We start from the raw sequence: 23273 nt of genomic DNA, 5'->3' as shown, positions 1-23273 counted from the left end.
CCTTTTTTTGCTCTATATATATTCATTCATGTATACCTTTGTTTTTGTTCCATATACATCACAATTCATTTTTTTGGTATATGATTATTGATGCACGGTTTAATGAGCACTGTATGTGTTTTTCATGTATTGTACTGATAGGAATTGATCCATCACCATATGCACTGTTCATATGCACTTTAACCCTTCAGGATATTTGATTCAAATTTTGTATTTGACTTAGCATAACCCATATGCACATTGCAGCTCTTGACGTTTACATACTACACCTATCTCCCTATTGGCTTGGTTAATAGGGGATTAACTCCAATCTTTTTTCTTTCCCTGAGACATGCGCTGTTGGTAATATCTTCATATTACATTTTTTTTCATTTGACGTTGGCTGAATGCCTATCAACGCTGGCTTGACACTGGTTATCGCTGGCCGGATGCCTGTTAACGCTGAACTGACTTGTGACTGCTTTCTGACTAAAGAAGTCCTCTTTGAGCTCCCTTAAGCACTCTTGCTGAGGTAGCTACTTGAACAGTTCAGGGCCCGCACCGGCGCCCCCTTTCTCTCAATTATCTTCAGGGCTTAGACACTGGCACCCCCTTTCCTAAGCCTCCTCTGCTGGTTAGCTGGTTTCCGGATCCCTTTGACCTTCTTGATTAGCCCCCTCTCCTAGGCAGACCCCTGGGCAGTTTCCAGTTCTCACAACACTGTTTTTCCTGGAAACTTCTGCCCAGCAGCTCCACTCGGTCCACAGCACTCTGTATCCTCTTCCTGCAGCCCAGCTCAACCTCCGGTCCTCTAGGCCGACTACCCAGGAAACCCTGTCTTGCTCTGACTGGAGGAGAGACAGCCGTCAGCCTCCTCCTGGGACTCTGCTTCCCACCAAAGACCCCTGTCACATGCTCCCCTCAGGCTTTTATCCGATCCCAGGGTGCATTGCAGCAAACTCCTCCCACTGAGACAGCTATAAGCCCTGGAGCGCTATTGGCTAGGTTTCCTCCACTGTCAAATAAGAGCCCTCATTGGATACAGTGGGGAGACTCCCCAGACTCAACAGACACACCTGAAAACACGACAGCCTCACTAACTAAATCAGGCCCCCCTGATAAGCAGACAGGGCCATATATATATGCTTTTCCTAGCACCTACCTAGGAGGGTGCTACACACAAATAACAACATAAAATTACCCTAAACTGTCCTCAAACTTGAACTAAAAGGATAAAAAAATTACCATAAACACTGCAAAAGATTACTTTATTTAAAAAAAAACGAAAAAAAAAAAAAAAACACAAATGCATATTTACCCTCTTTACTGCCTAAACATTATTAATGTCCCCAAATGTATATTTAGTATTAAAAACAGTGTCCAGCGATGGAACCCACATCAATCAAGGCATCCAGTGATTTAATCTGTGTCAATCATGGTGTCCTTAAACCATGATTTCCCTTAAAATAAAAGCAAACCTTTTTTATTATTAGAGCTTAAGAAAACAATATCCTTATTTAAAAAAATAATTCCGCCCCAATAATTTAAATGCATTGGAAAGGCCTTAATTCTATATGAGTAAAGAATGAAAACTAAAAAAAAACTATCTTTCTGTTGTGAAAGTAATAGCGCTCACTAATAAGCCACTCTCAGTCACTTTCCTTGTGAGAAGAGGAGAGGCATGTCTTCTTTTTGGCATCCTCTCTGGGTTGCACAGACAGCATCTTTAGGAATTGCTGTAGTCCTATTCAAGGATGACTTTGGTGGTATTCAAAAGAACCTTGCAAGCCAAGGAGCCATCCCTACAGTGGCAGTTCTGACCAGGGGCCAAGGGGCAGTGAAAAAAGGAGGAGCAGAAGATCCTGATGACTCTGTACGTCCTGCCCTCAGCACATAATGTATGAAAAAATATATATGTTTATAATTTGTTTTAACTAAGTTTCTACAGTGTAAAACATCTCAGACACCCAGCATACATTGGGATGTCTGGACTGGTTGACAAAATGTTTTCATCTTTGATGAGGGAGTATGAGAATGCTGTGTGACCTACAGTATTATATAACTTGCACAATGTACATCCAGGTTATCCTGGATGCTAGTTTCAAAATTGAAAAAAAAAGTGACTTTTTAAATAAAGTAAAAGGGACCAATAAGATAAAGGGAACACTATAATTTATACATCACAGCGCAGATAGTAATTTATTGTTTTACACATTTAAAGCTGACATTTTCTCTGAATTTTAAGAATTTTTTTTTTTTCAAATAAACGTTTTATTGAAAAAAAGGAAAACGAACAATGACAAGCAATGGCAAGGTGGCAGAGTCAGCTGATTGATTGACTCTCTGAGTAAAAAATAACATAACATATCGGAGAGCAACATAAACCGTATCCAAGTACCGGAGTCCTAATTATATAGCAGATAAACAAACCAGAAGAACCTATCATAGTAGGACAAGTTGTACTGTATACGAGCGACACCTAGGTACAGTACAATACATAGGGGTGCCGATGCAGCACGGGCGAATGCCCTAGCTACATGGGCCAAAACAAGCATGCAATAGGTCTAAGAGCTCTCAAATGGGGTAGAGGGAGACATACAAAATAGAACCAATTGAGGGGAAGGAGCGGACTCTGTCCCGTCAGCCTGGAAAGATATGAAAAGGGGCAGTAGGGGGGCGATAATGTGACATTTCTAGATGGCACACCTCCGGAATGGACACCCCCAGGGGGAGCTCACTGTGTCCTGTACCGGAGGACGACCATCCACCAATGTGAGAAGACTGCTCCTCGCTAAGCAAGGGGACGTGGGGGTAAGGAAGAGTGACGGGGGGACAGGGACAAACAATAGTGGGAAGCAGACGCCAGGGGCGTCCAGAAACAGTGGGTGGGGAGGACAGGTATTTAAGGGGGAGGAGGGAGCAGGAAGAGTAGGCTAAGTAAGGAAAGGGGAACGGAGACAAGAGATAACAAGGGAATGAGTAGAGGAATGAGGGTGCACTCCCCCAGACATCGGCCGGGAGACAGGGGTGTGAAGCCTACACGGGCCCAGTCTAGGTACTCAGCAGTCAGCGGTACTCATCCGATGAGGCAAAGTCAATCCATGGGGCCCAAATGTCATAAAACTTGGATGGGGTTTCAAGGGCTTGAAAGGTGAGATCTTCCATACGGGAAATCCTGTCCACCCTCCGCAGCCAGTCAGCTACAGTGGGAGGAGAGGGTGAAAGCCATTGACAAGGAATGCACATTTTGGCGGCGGAGATCAAATGGAAAACCAGGGATCTTTTGTAGCGCCGTTGGGAAAGGGAGTTGTGGTGAAGAAGGTATTGCTCCGGGTTGAGGTCTGGTGTGAAGGTGGTGATACGGGCGATGAGGGCATGTACTTCCCTCCAAAAGGGCTGAATCCGGGGGCATTCCCACCAAATGTGTAAAAGGGTACCGGTCTGGAGGCGACAACGCCAGCATAAGGGGGATAGATCAGCAGAAATTTTATGCAGAACAACCGGAGTCCTATACCAATGTGCAAAAATTTTAAAGCCGTTCTCCTGGGTGAGAACGTTCCTGAAGCCCTTGTGGATGTGGAAAATGATGCGCTCCCAGTCATCATCCGACAAGGTGGTGGCCAGGTCCCTCTCCCAATGAGCATGAAGATTAACGAGTCGAGGTGGGTGTTGCAGGGAGAGGAGGGAATACAAAAAGGATATGAGATGGTGTTGAGGGTCACGCGATCTACACAGAGTTTCGAAGGGGGGTGAGATCCCGATACCAACATGATATATCAGGGGTACGGAGTAGAAAATCCCTCAGTTGCAAATAGTTGAAGAACCTAAGCTTTTAAGAATTTTTTTAGGCACAGTAACAGAGATCCATATGTAGCACTGCCCCCTAGAGGGCTGCTGGAAATGACACTTTAGGGATTCCCCTGGGTTACCCATAGCAACTGTTTGCAGAAACGTAAAACTTTAAGTTCTTGGCTCAGTCAAAGATCAGTCCAGGGGATGTTGTTTTTGTGGTTTTATTTAAATTGGGATGGGAGAAGGGATGAGTGGGATACTCCAACTGTTAACTACCTACAATGCTGAGGATTTTTAACTTGAGAATGCGGCAAGGCCACTACTTCATCCTGCCACTTGAATGAGGTAAGAGTTCTTATAGTATTTCTCATCAGGACAGTCCCCTAGCACCCTCTTTCTTTCTGGGCTAGCTGAAACCCCTCCACTGACTCTACACTCCGGAGTGGTCCCCTTCCTTGGCAGACCCATGGGCAAGTTCCTCTGTACTCATGACACTGTTTTTCCAGATTCTCCAATGCCCCAACTCCTGTAGTCAGCTCTCCTGGACCTCTGGGTTCAGCCTCACACCACAGGTACACCAGGCCGACTGACTATGACCACCATCAACTGCTGCAGAAGAGGAGGCAGCAGCCACCTTACTCCTGGGACCTGGCTTCCCACCAAAGACCTCTACCTCATGTGCCCGTGGCTTTTTATACCCTGTCCCATAATGCACCACTGTCTGTGCCAACCCCTGGGACAGTACCAAAAGCCTGTGTGTCATTGGTCAGGTTTCCTCCAGCATCCAACATGCCTCCCCATTGGATCAGCTGGGGACACTCCCTGAGACCAGATGAATACAAACTGGGCACACTAAGTAGACCTAACTACAAATCCTGCTCCTTGATAAGCAGAGTGCACAAACATTTTGCCTGCTGCTCTTCTGGTAAGCAGAGAGAGCCAAAATGACACTCTCTTACCTAGCACCTGGGAGGGTGCTACACATAAATGCACAATGGAGCTGGCTCAAAGGTCTGAGAATGATCAGAAAATGATAAATCAAAGAAACATCCGGAAATTAGATTACCACATTCCTGACAAAAAATCTAAGTTCTTGTAAGTGTGGATTAATATGTATTTTACATGTAAGAACATTTTACCAGTGATACATGTAAGAACATTTTACCAATGATTATCACGCACTGAGAATTTTTTCTCCTGTTGTAAAAGTTTAAATATGGAAAGAGTGGGAGTGCTTACTGACAGGTCATGTCACCTCTTTTTGAAGTCCCAGGAGAGTACTGACAGATTGGAATAGTCAGGAAGGGGAGTAAGGAAAAAACAAATAAAGGATCTATTGGACCCACTAGGAATGCAACTTGCATTAAAGGATTTTAGTACAGTGAGGCGGAAATATAAAAATAGAAGAACAACTTGAACTGTGAATAATATGTGTGTTAGCAGGTGGTGAAACTGTAATAGTCAAACTACAACAGACACAATGGGGCTGATTTACTAAAACTGGAGAGTGCAAATTCTGGTGTAGCTCTGCATAGAAACCAAACAGCTTTCAGGTTTTTTTTTTTTTTTTTGGTAAAGCTTAACAGAGCAAGATGAAGATATAAGCTGATGGGCTACCATGCACAGCTGCACCAGATTTTGCATCATCCAGTTTCAGTAAATCGACCTTTAATTACTTTTATGTGAGGAGTATTGCTACATTAATTAAGGGTTTAATAAGACAAAGTTTTGACCTCATCCATGTGAATTTGGGGGTGCCTATTGGAAAAAAAAAGAGACTGACTCCGCATAGTAAAAATCTTTCGGTGATAGAAAATGGGAAAGTGCTCCTTTGGAGTCCCTTCAATGCTGACCACAAGTCCGGAGGCTTAGTTGCTCGGTCATGGGATCTCTGCTAGGGAGGACCAAAGTACAGATTGACAATTTCTCCTATTGAATTATAACCAACCACCTAGGCTCCCAGTGCATAACACTTGGCCTGAGTGCCCCATGCAACCCATATATACTCATTGTGCTGCCCACTGGCCCCACTAGCTAGTGGTCAATGTCTTCCCTGCACAGAGGCTTATTCTAAACCAGCGAAGGAAAATATTCATAACAATTTCTCCTTCTAGTTAAATGGTTGGGAGTATTTATTCATTACTTACTTTTTTGCTATTCCCTTTTTCTATTTTTAATTATTCTTTTCTGACTTTTCATAATGGGTCTTGCTGAGAGGCATATCAGATGCAATGCAGTGAAATCATTTTTTAAGGCGACCTTAGAAGATACAAATGCTGTAGTATTGGCTTGTAAATGGACTTTAATAGCAAAGCCCTCTAGCAGTCTCATAGGTCCCACTCTTTGTCCCCAGTGCCCAGCTACTTCTGCAGCATGTCTGCAGTCTGACCATCTACTGTGGCATGTCCACAGTCTCTGTAGTACTTAATAGGCTAAATATTTTGCATGTTTCTTTGGTTATTTTAGGGATCCTTCTTGAAACCACCCATAGGTTGATCGCCAATACTTTACCATTACGATATGACTACCCCTAACCCCATGCTACTTTGACACCTTGGTTATAGAGCTCAACTCTGGTCCTAATGCCCCCCTCCCCCCCAAGAGAACCCCTCAACCTTTAGGAGGCTCCTGCTATCAGTATGTTAAACATTTTTATTCCTTGTTCTGATGTCTTCTAACTGGTTATGTGACTACAGGGTCTTCTCCCTCATGTTGCAGTAGGTGGTCCTGGATGATGCAATAAATGGTGATGATATGATATCAGCATCACTCTCTGCATCAATACACTGTAAGTGCAGTAGAGGCTAAGGGAGCAGGGCAATAGCACTTTGAACTCATTCTTTCCTCAGCTTTCTGGGTTAAAACAGAGTTCCAGCCTGATGAAAAAACATTTTTAAGTCAGCAGCTACAAATACTGTAGCTACTAGCTTTTAATATAAGGGCACTTACCTGTCCAGGGATCCCACAATGTTCTGAGGGTACAGCTCTGGATTGAAGATAAACATTGCAGCCATATCTTTCTTAAACCTGCTGTGGTATAACTGCAGCGGCTGGTCGGCAAGTAGTTAAGGACTCTTTCGGAACATCGCCGCACCCCTTATGTATTGTTTATGTCTAATTGGTGTGTAACCTATTGGTGCTGGTAGCCAACAAATTATCTTTTATCTAAGCGCAGATACTGTTTTGGGATCTACGTACATTGCAAAGATTTTAACAAACTTTGTTGCAGAGTCCTACCTTATGTTATTCTGGAGAAATCCCTGTGTGTTTGCCTGTGCCCATGTTCAGAGTAAATCTAATGGAAGCGGTTTCATAAATATTAACCAGCTGCTGCATCTGCAGGGCTCTAATGAGGAAAATTGCAGAATCTGCATCACTTTAGACGTGATTTCCCATTGGGAGTATCTTACCAAAAATGACATTTTTTTTGCAGGGGATGTCGATTATACAAGCAGGAAATTATGTTTCAGGGGTGTGTCAGTACCCATTCTGCATACAGAACACCTCCAGGTATCCATATTGCATTGCCTTTTACAGAAAATTACAGTGCTGCAGATTGAAAAGGAAAGGTGATTTTTTTTTAATAACATTCAATTACAATATGACTTTTGTAGCAATTGTATACGCTATATTATTTATTTATTTATTTTTTGCTATTTTTTTTACCCATGAAAGTGGAGTTACCCTTTAAATATCTTCATTTTCTGACAGTCTCCTAAAATAATTACATACCGTATTTACCCATGAATTTAATTACACATTGTTTTACAGAAAAAAATGAATATTATTTATTTTCACCAGTACTTTAAGGGCATTTTTTTTTTCCATCATGTTCAACATTTGGCGAAAAAAGCCCTTTTAATAATAAATATTTCTAGGGATGGAAAAGTTCATTGATGACTCATGTTGTATGGTAAAAGTTAGCAACACTGGCTCACAGCATGAACCTATTAATGTTATTACAAGTCTCTAGATCTAGATTTCATTGAAGTTATAACCTTTTCTAAAACTTAGCAATTTATTAAAGAGAAGTTATGTCCTGTCTAATCTGTCAGTCTGTACGCTGTGTGATTGGGCTCCCCAGAAATAGGGGGCTCTTATATAGATTGCTAGGTTAAAGTTAATTGAAACAAAGTTTACTTTCACAGGAAAATGTAGACCAAAAGACCTCCAAAATACCCTTTATTAAAACTTATTTAAAACAAGGAATGCCACTGACAAAACCAAGTGCTCTCCTAGCACTAAGAATAAAACATTCACTTTGGAAACATGCGAAGGCAGGTGCTTGTGATTTATCATTGAATGTATTTTTGTTGTTGTATTAATTGCACTGTGCAGCTATGTAGTTAGTTCAGACTGCCCAGGATGGGAAGGGGTTAACTGTGTCTAGACCCTTTCCCGGGCTTTCTGGGTCCTGCCCCCTGCTGTAAGCCACATAAATACAAGGGGAGGGCTCAGAGCAGGTCTCTCTTTCTCTTCCACAGAGCATTTCAGAGGAAGAACTGCTGCATCACGTAGATCTACTGGAGCAGCCTGCTGGGATTCTCCCTGGAACCAGGACTCTACCAGAAATGGACTTGAGCTAAATGGACTTTATTTGCCCTGGGCAGCCTGCATTAGTTACAACTATTTTTCATATATAGTGTGCTGTTAAACTGTACAGTAAAGTTTAAAACGGTTTCATGCCTAGTCTGATGTCTTTGAAAGCGGTGCATGAAGGTGCATGGCGTCTTAGAAGGACAGGGTTGGTAATGCACACACGGGTACAAAAGTAAGGCCTCCACAAAGTAGAGCCCTGCGCGGGACTGCTTTATTAAACCCGCACCCGCCTGCACCCACTGAATGTATGACCAGGACCGCCCTCACCCACAATGTTTTTGTCCACTCCCGCCCGCACCCGCAATGTTTGTGTCCACTCCCGCCCGCACCCGCAATGTTTGTGTCCACTCCCGCCCGCACCCGCAATGTTTGTGTCCACTCCTGCGGTTTTGCCCTATACTCGTCATATAAGACTACCCCCTCTTCTGAGGCAACACTATTTCATAACATCTGTGGTGCCATCACGTCCCTATTAAATATTTTAGCCCGCTCGATGTGCCCGAATATGTACTGTAGCTTCTACTACATACAGAACTTCTCTATTATTAATAGTTTAGCCCGCTGGATGTGTATACAGTAAGCTTTGGCTACTTACAGAACGTCCCTGTGCTGTCATACTCTATGTACTACACTGAGCCAATCACGGCAAGCTGTGTATTCTATTATTGCATACAAAGCCTGCTCGGATTGGCAAAGGATGTATAAGCCTGCCTCTCTGACTCAACCAATCCAAGCAGGCTTTGTATGAATTAATAAAATACACCGCTTGCCGTGATTGGCTCAGCACGGTACATAGAGTATTACAGCACAGGGACGTTCTGTAAATTGCCAAAGGTACTGTATACACATCCAGCGGGCTAACATTTTTAATAGGGATGTTCTGTAACTAGCTGAAGCTACAGTTCCTGGCATATAAGACGACCCCCAATTTTTGGGGTATATTTTTTTATCCTAAAAAAAGTCTTCTTATATGCCGGAAAATACATTACACCAAATTGCACAGTTCCCCGCTGGTACCCGCGGGTCTCCACAAAATTTTTTGACCGCCCATTCCCGCCCGCAGCAGAGGTAAAACCACCCGCTCCCGCAAGATTTGCATTGGGTCCCGCGGGAGCCCAAACCCAATGCAGCCCTCTACCACAAAGGATTAACTCAGCAGGAAAGTTTGAGGAGGAGAGTAATTGCCCCAGGTAATCATGAACTGGTGAGAATGTAAAAGCATCTGGAAAGCAAAGAGTAGCACCTGACAGGTCTTACGGTAGCGAATGGGGTACCTCCCTAGCAGTAGGTTTCCCAAAGCAATCAGGACTGAACCCATGGTTATGGAGACCCCATTATTCTAGCTGCATGGTATGGGAGAGAGTGAAGAAGGTAATTAAATGCATGCAAAACTCTAGCACTGTAATACAGGGGCTGTGGAAGAGAGTGGAAGCATTTGTGTTACTCCTGCTGTATGGAGCTGTTCTGTGAGGAAAGGGATATGCAGTGTAGTTAGGGTACTATATACCACTATAGTTAGATTCAATAATCTAGTTTCTGTAGGAATACCTTTAAGTGTCAGGGTGACCGTAGTGTAGTTTAGGTGACCTGACTCTGCCATGTCAAGGTGACTGTAATGTAGTTTAGCTGACTCTGCCTGAGGCTGCCATACCAGGGTGACTGAACTCTTCCATGTCAGGGTGACCGTAATGTAGTCTAGCTGACTCTGCCTGAGGCTGCCATACCAGGGTGACCGAACTCTTCCATGTCAGGGTGACCGTAATGTAGTTTAGCTGACTCTGCCTGAGACTGCCATACCAGGGTGACCGAACTCTTCTATGTCAGGGTGACCGTAATGTAGTTTAGCTGACTCTGCCTGCCATACCAGGGTGACCGAACTCTTCCATGTCAGGGTGACCGTAATGTCATTTAGCTGACTCTGCCTGAGGCTGCCATACCAGGGAGACCGAACTCTTCCATGTCAGGGTGACCGTAATGTAGTTTAGCTGACTCTGCCTGCCATACCAGGGTGACCGAACTCTGCCATGTCAGGGTGACCCCACTATGCAGATTTTGGGTTAGGGGTATACATATATATATAAATTCACATTAGTATGCCCCCCAGTGCCCTTTCCTGCATTTTTACTGTACTTTTTATGTACAGTATATGTATGTATGTATGTATATATATATATATATATATATATATATATATACCCCTATACAGATGTTCCGATGTCATGCCTGCCTCCAAACGCCCAAAACACGCCTGAAAAACACCTGAAACAAAAACGCCCAGGTGTGAAAGGAGGGTAACACCATCCGTGCGCTACTGAAATTCTAAGAAAAATAATCTGTTTTTTTTTTTCTGGTTCCGGACATGCTACAGAGCTGAAACTTCACAGGTACGCTTTTTAGACCCCCCCCAGACACTAAATCCAAAGAAATCTAATTTTTTTTTCAATAATTTTTTCAATAATTGGCTCTCTATCAAAAACGACAATTTTTAAGAACTTTTTTTTGTGTGATTAATAGTCCCCTGGGCATGACCCAGAACCCTTTTCAAAAGTTTGATCATCCCTACTGTACTGTTATCAGTTAACAGCATTCCATAATATCTCAATTGGGGACTACAGAATGTTATGGAGATGAGGAGATAGGAAGGTGTTTCCCTAAATCCTTTATGCCATCCATACATTTTTCTGTGGGAAAGTGCAGGCTCCTGTCCCTTGATTCTGGGCTCTTAATCTTCCTTTGCTAACCACAGGAGATGATACCTGAATTGTGGAATTCAGATCCAAGTCTCTTCAAAAGATAAGGAGACCGGTGTCTACTGCAACTTCAAAAGCAGAGCAGTCTCAAAACATGAATGCTAACATAGAAATGGTAGCCACTCAGCTGGCAGTCTGTGTTCTCTAAATGAGGGTAAAGGCAAAATTTGACTGAAGGGTACTTTTAAGAGAAACTGTCATTATATATAAAGTTCAACTCAATGCTCAGTCTCCAGTGCCTGCCTTTCCTCAGAAGTTTTTTTAAAACTTACCTTTTCCAGATGTCAGACCCATCATTCATGTGCTCTTCCTCTCCTGATCTTCTCCACTGGTACTCGATGATGCATTGATCTCTGCATCATTAATCCTGGTCCATAATGCCTTGCATTCATGCTATGTCCTCAGCCTTTCAGATTGAATGGTTATTGGTGTCATATAATCTAGAAGATTGAGTAAGAGGATGTTTACAGGGTCGGTGCTAGACTATTTTACGCCCTAGGCAAGACCAGCTACTTGCGCCCCCCCAAAAAAAGGGAAGGGGTTAAAAACTCCTCTATGTCATACCCAGTAACCCTGATCTGATGGTTCCTCCATGTTATGCTTTCATTCCCAGTGACCCCCATATTCCTCCATGTTACACCCGGGGACCCTAATGTCCCTCCATGTCACACCCAGGCACTTTGATGTTTTTCCATGTCACACCCTGGGACCCCAATATTCCTCCATGTCATGCTGTCATACCCACTGACCCTGATGTTCCTCCATGTCACACTCAGGGACCCCCGTGTTCCTCAATGTCATGCTGTCATACCCAGTGACCCCAATGTTTCTCTATGTCAGACCCTGATGTTTTTCCATGTCACACTTGGGGACTCTGATGTTCCTCCATGTCACACCTGGGGACCCTGATGTTCCTCCGTGTCACACTTGGGGACCCCTATCCCCTATGGCACACCCAGGTACCCCAAACCCCTGTTACACCCAGTGACCCCTATCCCCTATGTCACACCTGGTGACTCAGATTCCCCATGGCACACCTGGTGACCCCGATTCCCTTTCATACCAGGGAACCTCCATGTAACACCCAGGGGCCCCGATCCCCTGTTCTGGGGACACTAACTGGGCGGTATGAAGAGAGTGGTCCCCCACTCTGCCCTCCTTCACTGTGATCCTGCTGATTCCTTCTCCCAGGACGCTCCTCTCCTGGACCAAAGTGCTCACCACAGCTCCAACCGGCTCCTGGTGGAGGGAAAAGCAGCAGTCAGAGAGCTCCGCATGTCCTTCATCACCAACCTCCTCAGACCATTCTGATGCCTCGTCGCTTCTACCCCAGTAAAGGTTCCGCGCTCAGGCTCAGGTTCAGCATTCCTCTGCTCCCTGCTTAATACCGACCCAGGGAAATGAACGGCTGCCTACTAACTCAGTGCAGAGAGTCTCTTCCTGCCTGGGGTTAAGGCCGCTCAGCTTCAGCCAAAGAGGATCATCATGCAGGCAGCACTCTGGTGGGCTCCCTTCCTGCCTCTTGGGGCCCCTCCAACAGTGGTGGAAAGCCAGGACCTGGTAGTTCCGCCACTGCCCAAGACACCTGGCATCTGTCTTTTCTTCCTCCCCCACCGCCACCCCTCCCCTCAGCTCACAATAATCATTCATGATAGAGAGAGAGAGTGCCGACTCGTGGCTGCACCCTAGGAGGCTGCCTAGTTCGCCTAGTGGAAGCACCGGCCCTGGATGTTTAGTGGTGAATATGAAGTTCTGCTGGGGACAACCCTGAATTAATGTAATAGGCTAATTTTTTCATCTTCTGGGGGAGGGGAGGGGGTGTCCTTTAGTAAATTAAAAAGAGCTTAGTGTTGTTCTTTTAGTAGTTTAAACCAGTGTTTCTCAACTCTTTTTCAGTCAAGGCACCCTTTAAAAATTATGGACAATCTCGAGGCACCCTTTAGAAATTTTGGACAGTCTCAAGCACCCCATTCTAAAATGTACAAACTATTCTAATTGTTTTTTATAATGCAGCAACATCCACAAGTCCAAGTAGGACACCTAATGTTAGGAGTGATTTATTCTTCCAAAGCAAATACACTTTTTTAAACTGGTACTGACTAGTATTCCAATGTTTCTCTTCTTCCTCAGTTTTTCTACATCACTCAGCTAATGTGACCCCCAATGTTGATGGAGAGGGGCAGAGGAGTGTCAAACAAGGATGCTATGCAGGCAACTGACATTCTCCTGTAGTAGTGCTCAATGAAAACCTGTGGCTTAGTGTAACTAAAGGGCAGCCTTCATCCACACGCCAGCTTGTATACAATTTTTGAGAAATTGTTAGGCATTTTGCCAAGGCACCCTTGAAGAAAACTAAAGGCACCCCAGGATGCCTGGGCGCTCTGGTTGAAAAAGGCTGGTTGAAACGCATACTGTTATATTACTTACCTTTAGTGCCTCATTTGCATTTGATCTTCTATTTCTTGCAGTGCTACAATCTTCAGCAACTTCAACACATCCTGTTGTGCATTAAATGCCTGCATCTGCCTGCTCCCCACTGTGGCTCCCCTGGCAGTTTTCTCCTGCATCACCAGTATAAAGGAGACACATTTGACAAAGCACCCAGTGGGGGGCGCAATAGGAAGCCACAGGTATCCGTCACACCTGTAAGTCAGATGCTGAAGATTCTAGCAATCCCTCCAGTTCTAAAAGAGAGCAAAGATGAGATGCAACTAGGCTAGTATTTATTTTAACTGTATTTTTTTAATCTAAAGCTTTATTTGTTTCAACTTATCCTATATGAAAGTGTTCTTTTAGATCTGATGATTGATTTTGCCATCACCACTTGTGTAGGTAAAGAAAATTAATTTCGAATTTGCTTACAGAAAATGTCACCCACATTAACAAATATTAACACTGGGGATATTTTAGAATTTATTCACATTAGATTTTTTATTTTATACATGAGTCTACTCCTAAAAAGCAAACACAAACAAGTGTAACCAGCGTGTGGTCCCATGAACTTATTCCCAAAATTAGAAAGGATTCCATCTTCAAATACAGAGAATCTCTATGTTCAACAAGACTACAACTCAGAAGGAAAGCTGTTATTATCTATCAATTTGCAAATCTCACTTGTGTCTGCAATTTATAAACTCAATATTGATATTTCTGCCCAAACTATCTACTATATACATAGTACAGTAATGTGTGTGAAGATGACTGGGTCTAAATTTTCTATAAAAGACTGTTAAAGCTGAGATTGTATAAATAGGAAAACATATTTTAAACAAATTTTATGTCTTTGGCTAGTTTTAAAGTACACCTGGCAAATTATGTAGGCTGTCATTGCTAAGCTCTACTTCTAAGAGTTTTGGTTTCCTGGCTGGTGCTTTGGCTTTACCATTCAGTGAGTCACTGGCCTGGAACAAGTATAGAAATGAGGAACTCTGACAGTTTTTACTGACAATCAATTACAAAATGCTATGAGTCTGTGACACACAAGATGTGCAACTGAGCGGTGAACCCCCCAGGGATTTAGGGACCCATTTACAGGGCCCGCCCAACCATGGCTCCCACTGGGTCCATTGGACCCAGGCTGAACTTGGAGAGGGGCAGCAAATTTACTCCCAAGATTGTTTTCCTGCACGTTTGTGTTTCATCAGTTTGGGGCGCGTTATGGGCGGCATTTCCCCTTCTCGGTGCAAACTGATGAGTATGCGGAGGTGCAGCGTCTCCTCTGGGGAACGTCCCTCACATGATCATGGTGAGTGCAATTAAAGCGGAGTTCCACCCAGGGGATACTTTTTTTAATAAAAATACCCCCGGGACAGTCAGGGCTAGTACATTCCACAATGGCTAGCCTCTGATCTGTCCCGGGTTGCACTTACCTTTTAGGAGAAATACTTACCTTGAAAAAGTATTCTCCAGCGCTGCCATCTCAGGTGTGGGCAGCTTGAAGACAGCGCGATCCTCTTCCGCGTCCTCTTCCTTCTTCTTCGGTCCCACGATGCACTGCACCGGCCCCGCCGTCACTTCCAGTGCGCGCGCGTCATCCCTCCACAGCTTCTGGGCATGCCCAGAAGCTGTTTAGAAGGGAATGACGCGCACGCACCGGAACTGACGTTGGGGCCGGTGCAGGCGCATTGATTCCTGGGAGGGATGACGTTCAGCTCCCAGGAATCATTGCAAAAGCCAGGAAGTGACGAATCGCCGTGGCCGCCGAGGGGAGGAAGAAGGAAGTAAGGTAAGTATATTTTCTCTACAAGGTAAGTAAAAAAAAAATTGCGATTATCCATTTGTTTTTTAGGTGACCCGGAGCGAGAAGATGGAGGTAAGTATAAATTTAGGGTGGAACTCCACTTTAAGTCAGACATTAGCGTACTCCATCTCACACAGTGCAGGCTGGATGTTGTAGGGTGGTGGGTGTAGCAGACACAGGAGTGATAGGAGGACTGAGGACAGACAGTGGGTGTTTGTTAGACCGGTCCGGTGGTGAGTTATGGAAGAAGATAACAGTATATATAATCTCTTGCATGCAGTACACTTGAATTACTAATTCCAAGGATAGGATAGAATTAAAGCAGCTTGAAAAATTAACAAAGCATATTCTTCTATAATGTGTACTTGCCTCAATCCAAAGTACTGAGTGTGAATTCTGTCTGCAGGCTGGTTCCTCTTCGATTTGCATGAGTCATGCCCGATTACAGGCAGTCAAACAGCGCATATGGTCGCCCAGATAAGCAAACAATAATTGAATGTCAAGCTCAGCTAGATCTCTTCTTGGTAACAGCGGCCTCATGCACTCTTCAATATGCACAGTTAAGAGAAAGTACACTCTCATGATGCAGGATGTCATTCCACAACTGGTTTGTTAATCATTTACCCACTGGGAACTTAAACATCCTTCCTAACCAGACCAATTTTCAGCTTTCAGCGCTCTCACATTTTGAATGACAATTACTGAGTCATGCAACACTGTACCAATATGAAATTTTGGTCCTTTTTTTCACACAAATAGAGCTTTATTTTGGTGGTATGTAATCATTGGGTTTTTTATTTTTTTGCGCTATAAATTAAAAAAGACCGAACATTTTGTAAAAAAATGCATTTTTCTTCGCTTTGGTTTTAAAATTTAGCAAATTTAGTAATTTTTCTTCATAAATTTTGGCCAAAATTTATACTGCTACATATCTTTAGTAAAAATAACCCAAATAAGTATATATTATTTGGTCTTTGTGAAGGGTATAGGGTCTACAAGCTATGGTGCCAATCATGGAAAATTGATCACACCTGATATACTAACGGCCTATCTCATTTCTTGAGACACTAGCAAGCCAGGTAAATAAAAATTCCCCCCAAATGACCCTTTTTGGAAAGTAGACTTTCCAAGGTATTTAGTAAGAGTTATGGTGAGTTTTTTGAAGTTGTAACTTTTTCCCACAATTTTTTATAAAGTGAAGATTTTTATTTTTTCATAAAATTGTCATAATACCAAGTTATTTCTCACACACTGTATAGGTATACTTGCAACTACACCCCAAAATACATTCTGCTACTCCTCCTGAGTATGGCAATACCACATGTGTGAGACTTTTACACAGCCTGGCCACATACAGAGGTCCAACATTCAAGTAGCACCGTCAGGTGTTCTAGGAGCAAAAATTTCCTGACAATCTATCACACTTTTGAAGGCCCTGGAGCACCAGGACAATGGAAACGTCCACAAAATTACCCAATTTTGGAAAGCAAACACCCCAAAACTTAATCTAGGAGGCATAATGCGTATTTTAAAGATGTTATTTTTTGGAAAATGTGGAAAGAAAATGAAAACGCATTTTTTTTTTTTTTTTTACACAAAGTTGTCCATTTATAAAATATTTCTAACACAAGCATTTACATAGCAAAAATGACACCCCAAAATACATTCTGATACTCCTCCTGAGTATGGCAATATCACATGTGTGAGACTTTTACACAGCCTGGCCACATACAGTACAGAGGCCAAACATACAGGGAGCACTGTCATTTCCTGACTACCCATTACATTTTTCTGAGGAACTATAGGGTACTGATAAGCACTGTAGTGGCAATAGATGTGGCATAAATGTGGCAAAGATAAACACTGATGTGGCATGGGTGTGGCACAGATGAGCACTGATGTGACATGGATGTGGCCCGGATGAGCATTGATGTGGCACGAATGAGGACGGATGTGGCATGGATGAGCACTGACGTGGCATGGATGTGGCACGGATGAGCACTGACGTGGCATGGATGTGGCACAGATGAGCACTCATGTGGTATGGATGTGGCATGGATGAGCACTGATGTGGCATGGATGTGGCACGGATTAGCACTGACATGGCATGGGTGTGGCACAGATGAGCACTGACGTGGCATGGATGTGGCACGGATGAGCGCTGATGTGGCATGGATGAGCACTGCTGTGGCATTGATGTGGCAAGAATGAGCACTGATGTGGCATGGTTGAGCCATGGATGAACACTGAGTTGGCATGGGTGGGCACAGATGAGGCATGGATAGGAACAGATGAGGCATGGATGATGCATGATTGAGGCATGGATGGGCATGATTGAGGCACAGATTGGCATGATTTTGGCATGGATGGGCATGATTGAGGCATTGATGGGCATGACTGGGGATTAATTGAGGCATGGATAGGCATGATTGAGGCATGAATGGGCATAACTGAGGTTTGATTGAGGCATGGATGGGCTTGTTTGAGGCATGACTGAGGTTTGATTAAGGCATGGATGGGCATGATTGAGTCATGACTGAGGTATGATTAAGGCATGGATGGTCATGATTGAGGTATGGATGGTCATGATAACGGCATGACTGAGGCATGATTGAGGCATGTAGGAGGCAGGGGATGAGCAATGCTGCAGCCTCCCTCCTCTCCTTGCACGCTGTACCGATCGCTGTGTACAGCGTGTGAGGAGAGGAGAGAACTGAACCGGAACATGCGCCGGTTTGTTGACAACTGATCGCTCCGTCATTGGACGGAGCGATCACGTGATCAAGGGCCACTGTCATTGACCTTTTAGCACAATCCGTGATGCCCCGGGTCCTGTGGATCCAGCGAGCATGGACACTTCCGTGTGCACGCCCCAGAGGGCACGCTGGAAGCACGATTCTGGGAGGACGTCATTGTACGCCCTCCCAGCATAAGCCGACCGCGCTGTAACTGTCATTTGGCTATGGCCCGGTTGGCAAGTGGTTAAAGTTCAAAAATCAACTCACATTATTCCCAATTAAAATAGGGTGTCAATAGGAAAGCATAAGTCTCAAACTGGAAAGATGCTCTGCTCTATTGCGTGATGACGTCACATGCTGAAGCTCCACCCAACGTGTTTCATCATCAAAAAGACATTGTCAGGGGCATCACTTCACTAGGTGTATGTAAGCGCATACCACTTTAAGTAAAATCTATGTGGGGCAAATTTTAGAAGACAATGGCCCATCAAAACTTTTACCCTCTTCAATTACTTTCTTACTTATAATCCCCTCCCCCCCCCTCCTGTTAAATGCTGCAACATGGGATTGTTATTTTTCTTTTTTCATTATTATAAAATCCCTTTTTTTGTAGGACCCCAGCCCTGCATTTCTGGCTTCCTTCTCCTTTGCTTAAAGCCTCCTGAGATACTCAAATCAGGCACCCCAAACTTTGAAGAAATCTCTACCAGAATGTGCATGTGAACAAAATAAAAAATGAACACGGTGGATGGCTGGGTGCATGAGTATGTTTTTGACAGTTACCCGTCCCCACTTCTAGGAGATCTCGCCGCGGTGAGATTTCTCAGAAGTTCGGCCCCCTCTTTCTACCTCCGTGGCTGTGCCAGTTAGAAAGCACAGCGTGCTTCGCGCATGCGCAGTAGGGAACTAGCTGTGAAGCCTAAAGGCTTCACTGCCGGTTTCCCTTAACATGAATGGCGGCGGCAGCTCCTAAGAGCTGACCGGAAAATTGGCTCGGGTGCCGCCATTGCAGGATCCCTGGACAGGTAAGTGTTCTAATATTAAAAGACAGCAGGTACAGTGTTTGCAGCTACAGACTTTATATTTTTTTTGGTGGGGGGGTGGAACTCCTCTTTAATCACTTGCTGACCGCCCGCCACAGATATACTGTGGCAGGCTGGCTCGGTATAGGGGTACGCGTAAGCGCTCCTGGGGGTGCGCCGCCGGAGGCACGCTCATGCCCCCATTAGTCAGTGGGAAAACTGATTCACGGGGCCAGTGGCCTTGATTGCCTCGATCACTTCCCGTGGAGAAAGAACCAAGGTCTACTGTTGTAAACACAGCAGACCGTTGTTCTCTCAGAAATAAGCACCGATCGCCTAGGATCCTCCTATTTAGAATCACAGGTCTCTGTTGATTCCACAAGCCCATCCCCCTCACAGTTAGAAAACACATCCTAGGCATACGCTTAACCCTTTGATCGCCCCTGAGTTAACCCCTTCCCTGCCAGTCTAATTAGTACAGTAACAGTGCATGTTTGTAGCACTGATTACTGTAGTAATGTCACTTGTCCCCCCAAAAGTGTCAAAAATGTCAGTTAGGGGTCCGATCTGTCCGCTGCAATGTTGCAGTCCCGCTAAAAATTGCAGATCGCCGCCATTACTAGTAAAAAACAAAAAAAAAAACAAATAAGAAAACATAAATCTCTCCCCTAGTTTGTAGACGCGATAACTTTTGCGCAAACCAATCAAAATACGCTTATTGGGATTTTTTTTAATCAAAATATGTAGTAAGATACAAATTGGACTAAAATTATGAAAAATTTTGATTTTTCATTTTTTTTTCTAGGAATGTTATATAGCAGAAAGTAAAAAATAGTGTTTTTATTTTTCAAAAGCACAAAAAAATAAAGAAAATTGCACAGGTGATCAAATACCACCAAAAGAAAGCTCTATTTGTGGGAAAAAAAAGGACATCAATTTTATTTAGGTACAGCGTCGCACGACCGCAAAATTGTTTGTTAAAATAACGCAGTGACAAATCGCAAAACATGGCCTGGTCATTAGGGGAGAAAGTCTTTCGGTCCAGAACCCGAAGTGGTTAAAAGACAGCAGCTACAGTATTTGCAGCTGTAGACTTTTACATTTTTGGTTGGGGGGTGGAACTCCTCTTTAAGCACTGTTTAGTACACACACACACACACACACACACACACACACAAGGCATATTACATCTTGATGCATTAGGGTAAGGGCTCTTTTACACGGGCGTTCCGCATGTCCGTATATCATCCTATTTTTTTGCGGATGATATACGGACATAATGTATGTCAATGGCATTGCGGATGTCAGCGGATGACCATCCGCTGACATCCGATTTTCATCCTTTCAGTTCTGTTCCGTTTTTTGGAACGGAACAGAACCCTATTTTTGTTCCGTTTAAAAAAACGGAACAGATGCAAAATCGGATGACAGCGGTGTCACCAGCTGACATCCGCAATGCCCATAGACATACATTATGTCCGTATATCATCCGCAAACAGATGGGACGATATGCGGACATACGGAGCGGATGACACAAGTGTCATCGCTCGCGTAAAAAAAAAAAAGGACCGGAGCAGAAAAAGAAACTGAACGGTCGTGTGAAAAAGCCCTTATTCTTGTTGTTTCCAAATAAAGTACACTGCAAGGTTGTATAGACAGAATTGTTAGGCTGGCTCTACATTATACAATTTTCTTATTCAATTTCCTTTAGATTTACCTTCAGCTATGTAGTGCAAGGGCCTGCCTGATTCCATACAAATTGAAAGTGAGGCCCGTAGGAGAAAATGGACGAAGGCATGACTTAAAGCGGAGTTCCGGCCTCAAAATCGAAAAAATCAATTTTGGGCCATCCGCTTGCTGAGGGCCACCTGAAAAAGAAATGGATGCTCCCAATTTTTTTTTTGGTCACTTACCTTGATATTGAAGAAAATATACTCACCTTCCTTCCACTTCCTCCCTCTGCAAAGACTCCTGGGAGCTGAACGTCATAAAGGCCAGAAGCTGTGCAAGGATGCCGCGCCTGCACTGGAAGTGACGAGCAGGGCCGGTGCAGTGCATTGTGGGACTCCGACGTCACCTAAGAGGCCGCAGAAGAGGACACGCTGGCTTCAGCTGCCCACACCTGAGATGGCAGCTCTGGAGAAGAACTTTTCAAGGTAAGTATTTCTTCTTACAGGTAAGTGCGACCCGGGACAGTTCAGAGGCTATCCATTGTGGAATGTACTAGCCCTGACTGTCCCGGGGGTATTTTATCTAAATTTGACCCCTGAGGCCGGAACTCCACTTTAAGGAGGAACAGGGTCAGGGAAGGGTCAGCTAGGTCAGAGGGGTTGCAAAGGGAGTAGTCCTTACCTGATTGGAGGAAAAAAGCTGGATGGTCTGGGAGCAAATGTTAGAGGCAATGCAGATAGGTAGTATTGGGTTCTGTCCAAAGAATTCAGGAGAAATAATAAAATAATAATATATTATAAGAATAATTTTGTGTTTTCTACTCTGCATTTCTATAAAATAAATAAATCAAAAAATAAATAAAGTACAAAAGAAATACATACATACGTTTTCAGAATAAAAAAAAAAAAAATGAATACATGATTATATATGTTGCACGTTTTGTCACAGCAGTTGGCGGGTCAGGGGGTCTTTGGGGGGTCAGTAATTACTTACATTTTACCTAATGGTGGGGGCCCATCTAGGGTATGGAGCTCCTCATTTGGTTTGTGGTCATTCTCCCAGGAATTAGGTCCCCTGGGGGAGAAAAATGGGAAGCATGTGTGAGGTTGTAACGTCTTCGAGCTGGTTGGGGCACGGCTGAGGACATGGACGATTACAGTTAAAACTGTGCCTTAAGGACACCCAAAGACCCCTTGTTGTTGGGCATTGTTAGAAGTTCATTGTTGAATTTTGTACTTATTGTTATGGTAAATGTGATGTTATTTATTCTTTATGTAACACAGGTGCAAAATTGGCTCAAAAAACCATATTGCTTGAGTCCAGAATCACACTAGCAGTGCTACGTTATGACTAATACGTCCAAATATGATGGGAGCAATGCTGCTAAATAATTTTAGCACCCAAGCCTGTTACTGTCCAATAGGCAGGGTAGGTGAATAGATCTCCAGTATTCAGTGCTCAAATGATCACACCGTGCACCTCCACCGCACCTCAGTGATGCCCCTATGGCAATGCTCACTCACCAGACATGAATTTAAAATTGCGCCTTTAACCTCCCTGGCGGTATGATTCTTTCGGATTTTAGGTACTGAAAGCGGTACCATTATTTTGCATGTAATTCTTGAGAATGAGCAGCCCAAACCAACTATTTACATATTTTTTTTTTTTTACTGTGCATTATTCTTTATAACATCTTGGGTATGATAAAGTTTGAAACACAAAATCATAAATTATAATATAATAAAAAACTATAAATAAGTTAAAGTATGTATGTATGTATATATATATATATATATATATATATATATATATATATAAAAAGTACAGTAAAACTGCAGGAAAGGGCACTGGGGGGGCAATGTAATGTGAATTTATTTTACTTTGAATGGTATTAGTGTGTTTGGTGTGTTTTACATTTGAATTTGCCGCCGGTTCCACCCCCCTGCGAACGTCACGTCGCAGGAGACGGAAGCTGGGGGGCACACAGAGGATCGGGAGGAAGATCCGCTGCCGCATACCGCTCGCATACATCGCTGGATCCCTGTGACAAGGTAAGTAACCTCGTTTACAGGATCCACCGATGCTTCTGGCGGTACCCCGAGTGTGGCTCGGGGTTACCGCTTTTGGCTCTGAAATTTTTCCCCCGAACCACGCTCGGGAATACCGCTAAGAAGGGTAATAACAAGACCACACCAATATCTGTGTCTCCAGGTAAAATCCTTATCTCGCTCCTCACCAAGTCAGGATCTTCCACTTGTCTCCAGACACTGCTCAGTAAACTATGGGAATTATCCCGATCAAGCTCCCTTTCCTTTTCAATCTGCAGCTGTTGGAATTTTCTGAAAATGCAATGCAATAATGCCATATTGCACTGAATACTGGAGATCTATTCACCTACCCGGCCTATTGGACAGTAAAAGGCTTGAGTGCTAAAAGGATTTAGCAGCATTGCTCCCATCATATTTGGACTTATTAGACATAA

The sequence above is a fragment of the Pelophylax lessonae genome, assembly GCF_965119305.1.
Source record: "Pelophylax lessonae genome assembly, chromosome: 2".
Lineage (NCBI taxonomy): Eukaryota > Metazoa > Chordata > Amphibia > Anura > Ranidae > Pelophylax > Pelophylax lessonae.
This window is presented reverse-complemented; position numbering follows the sequence as displayed.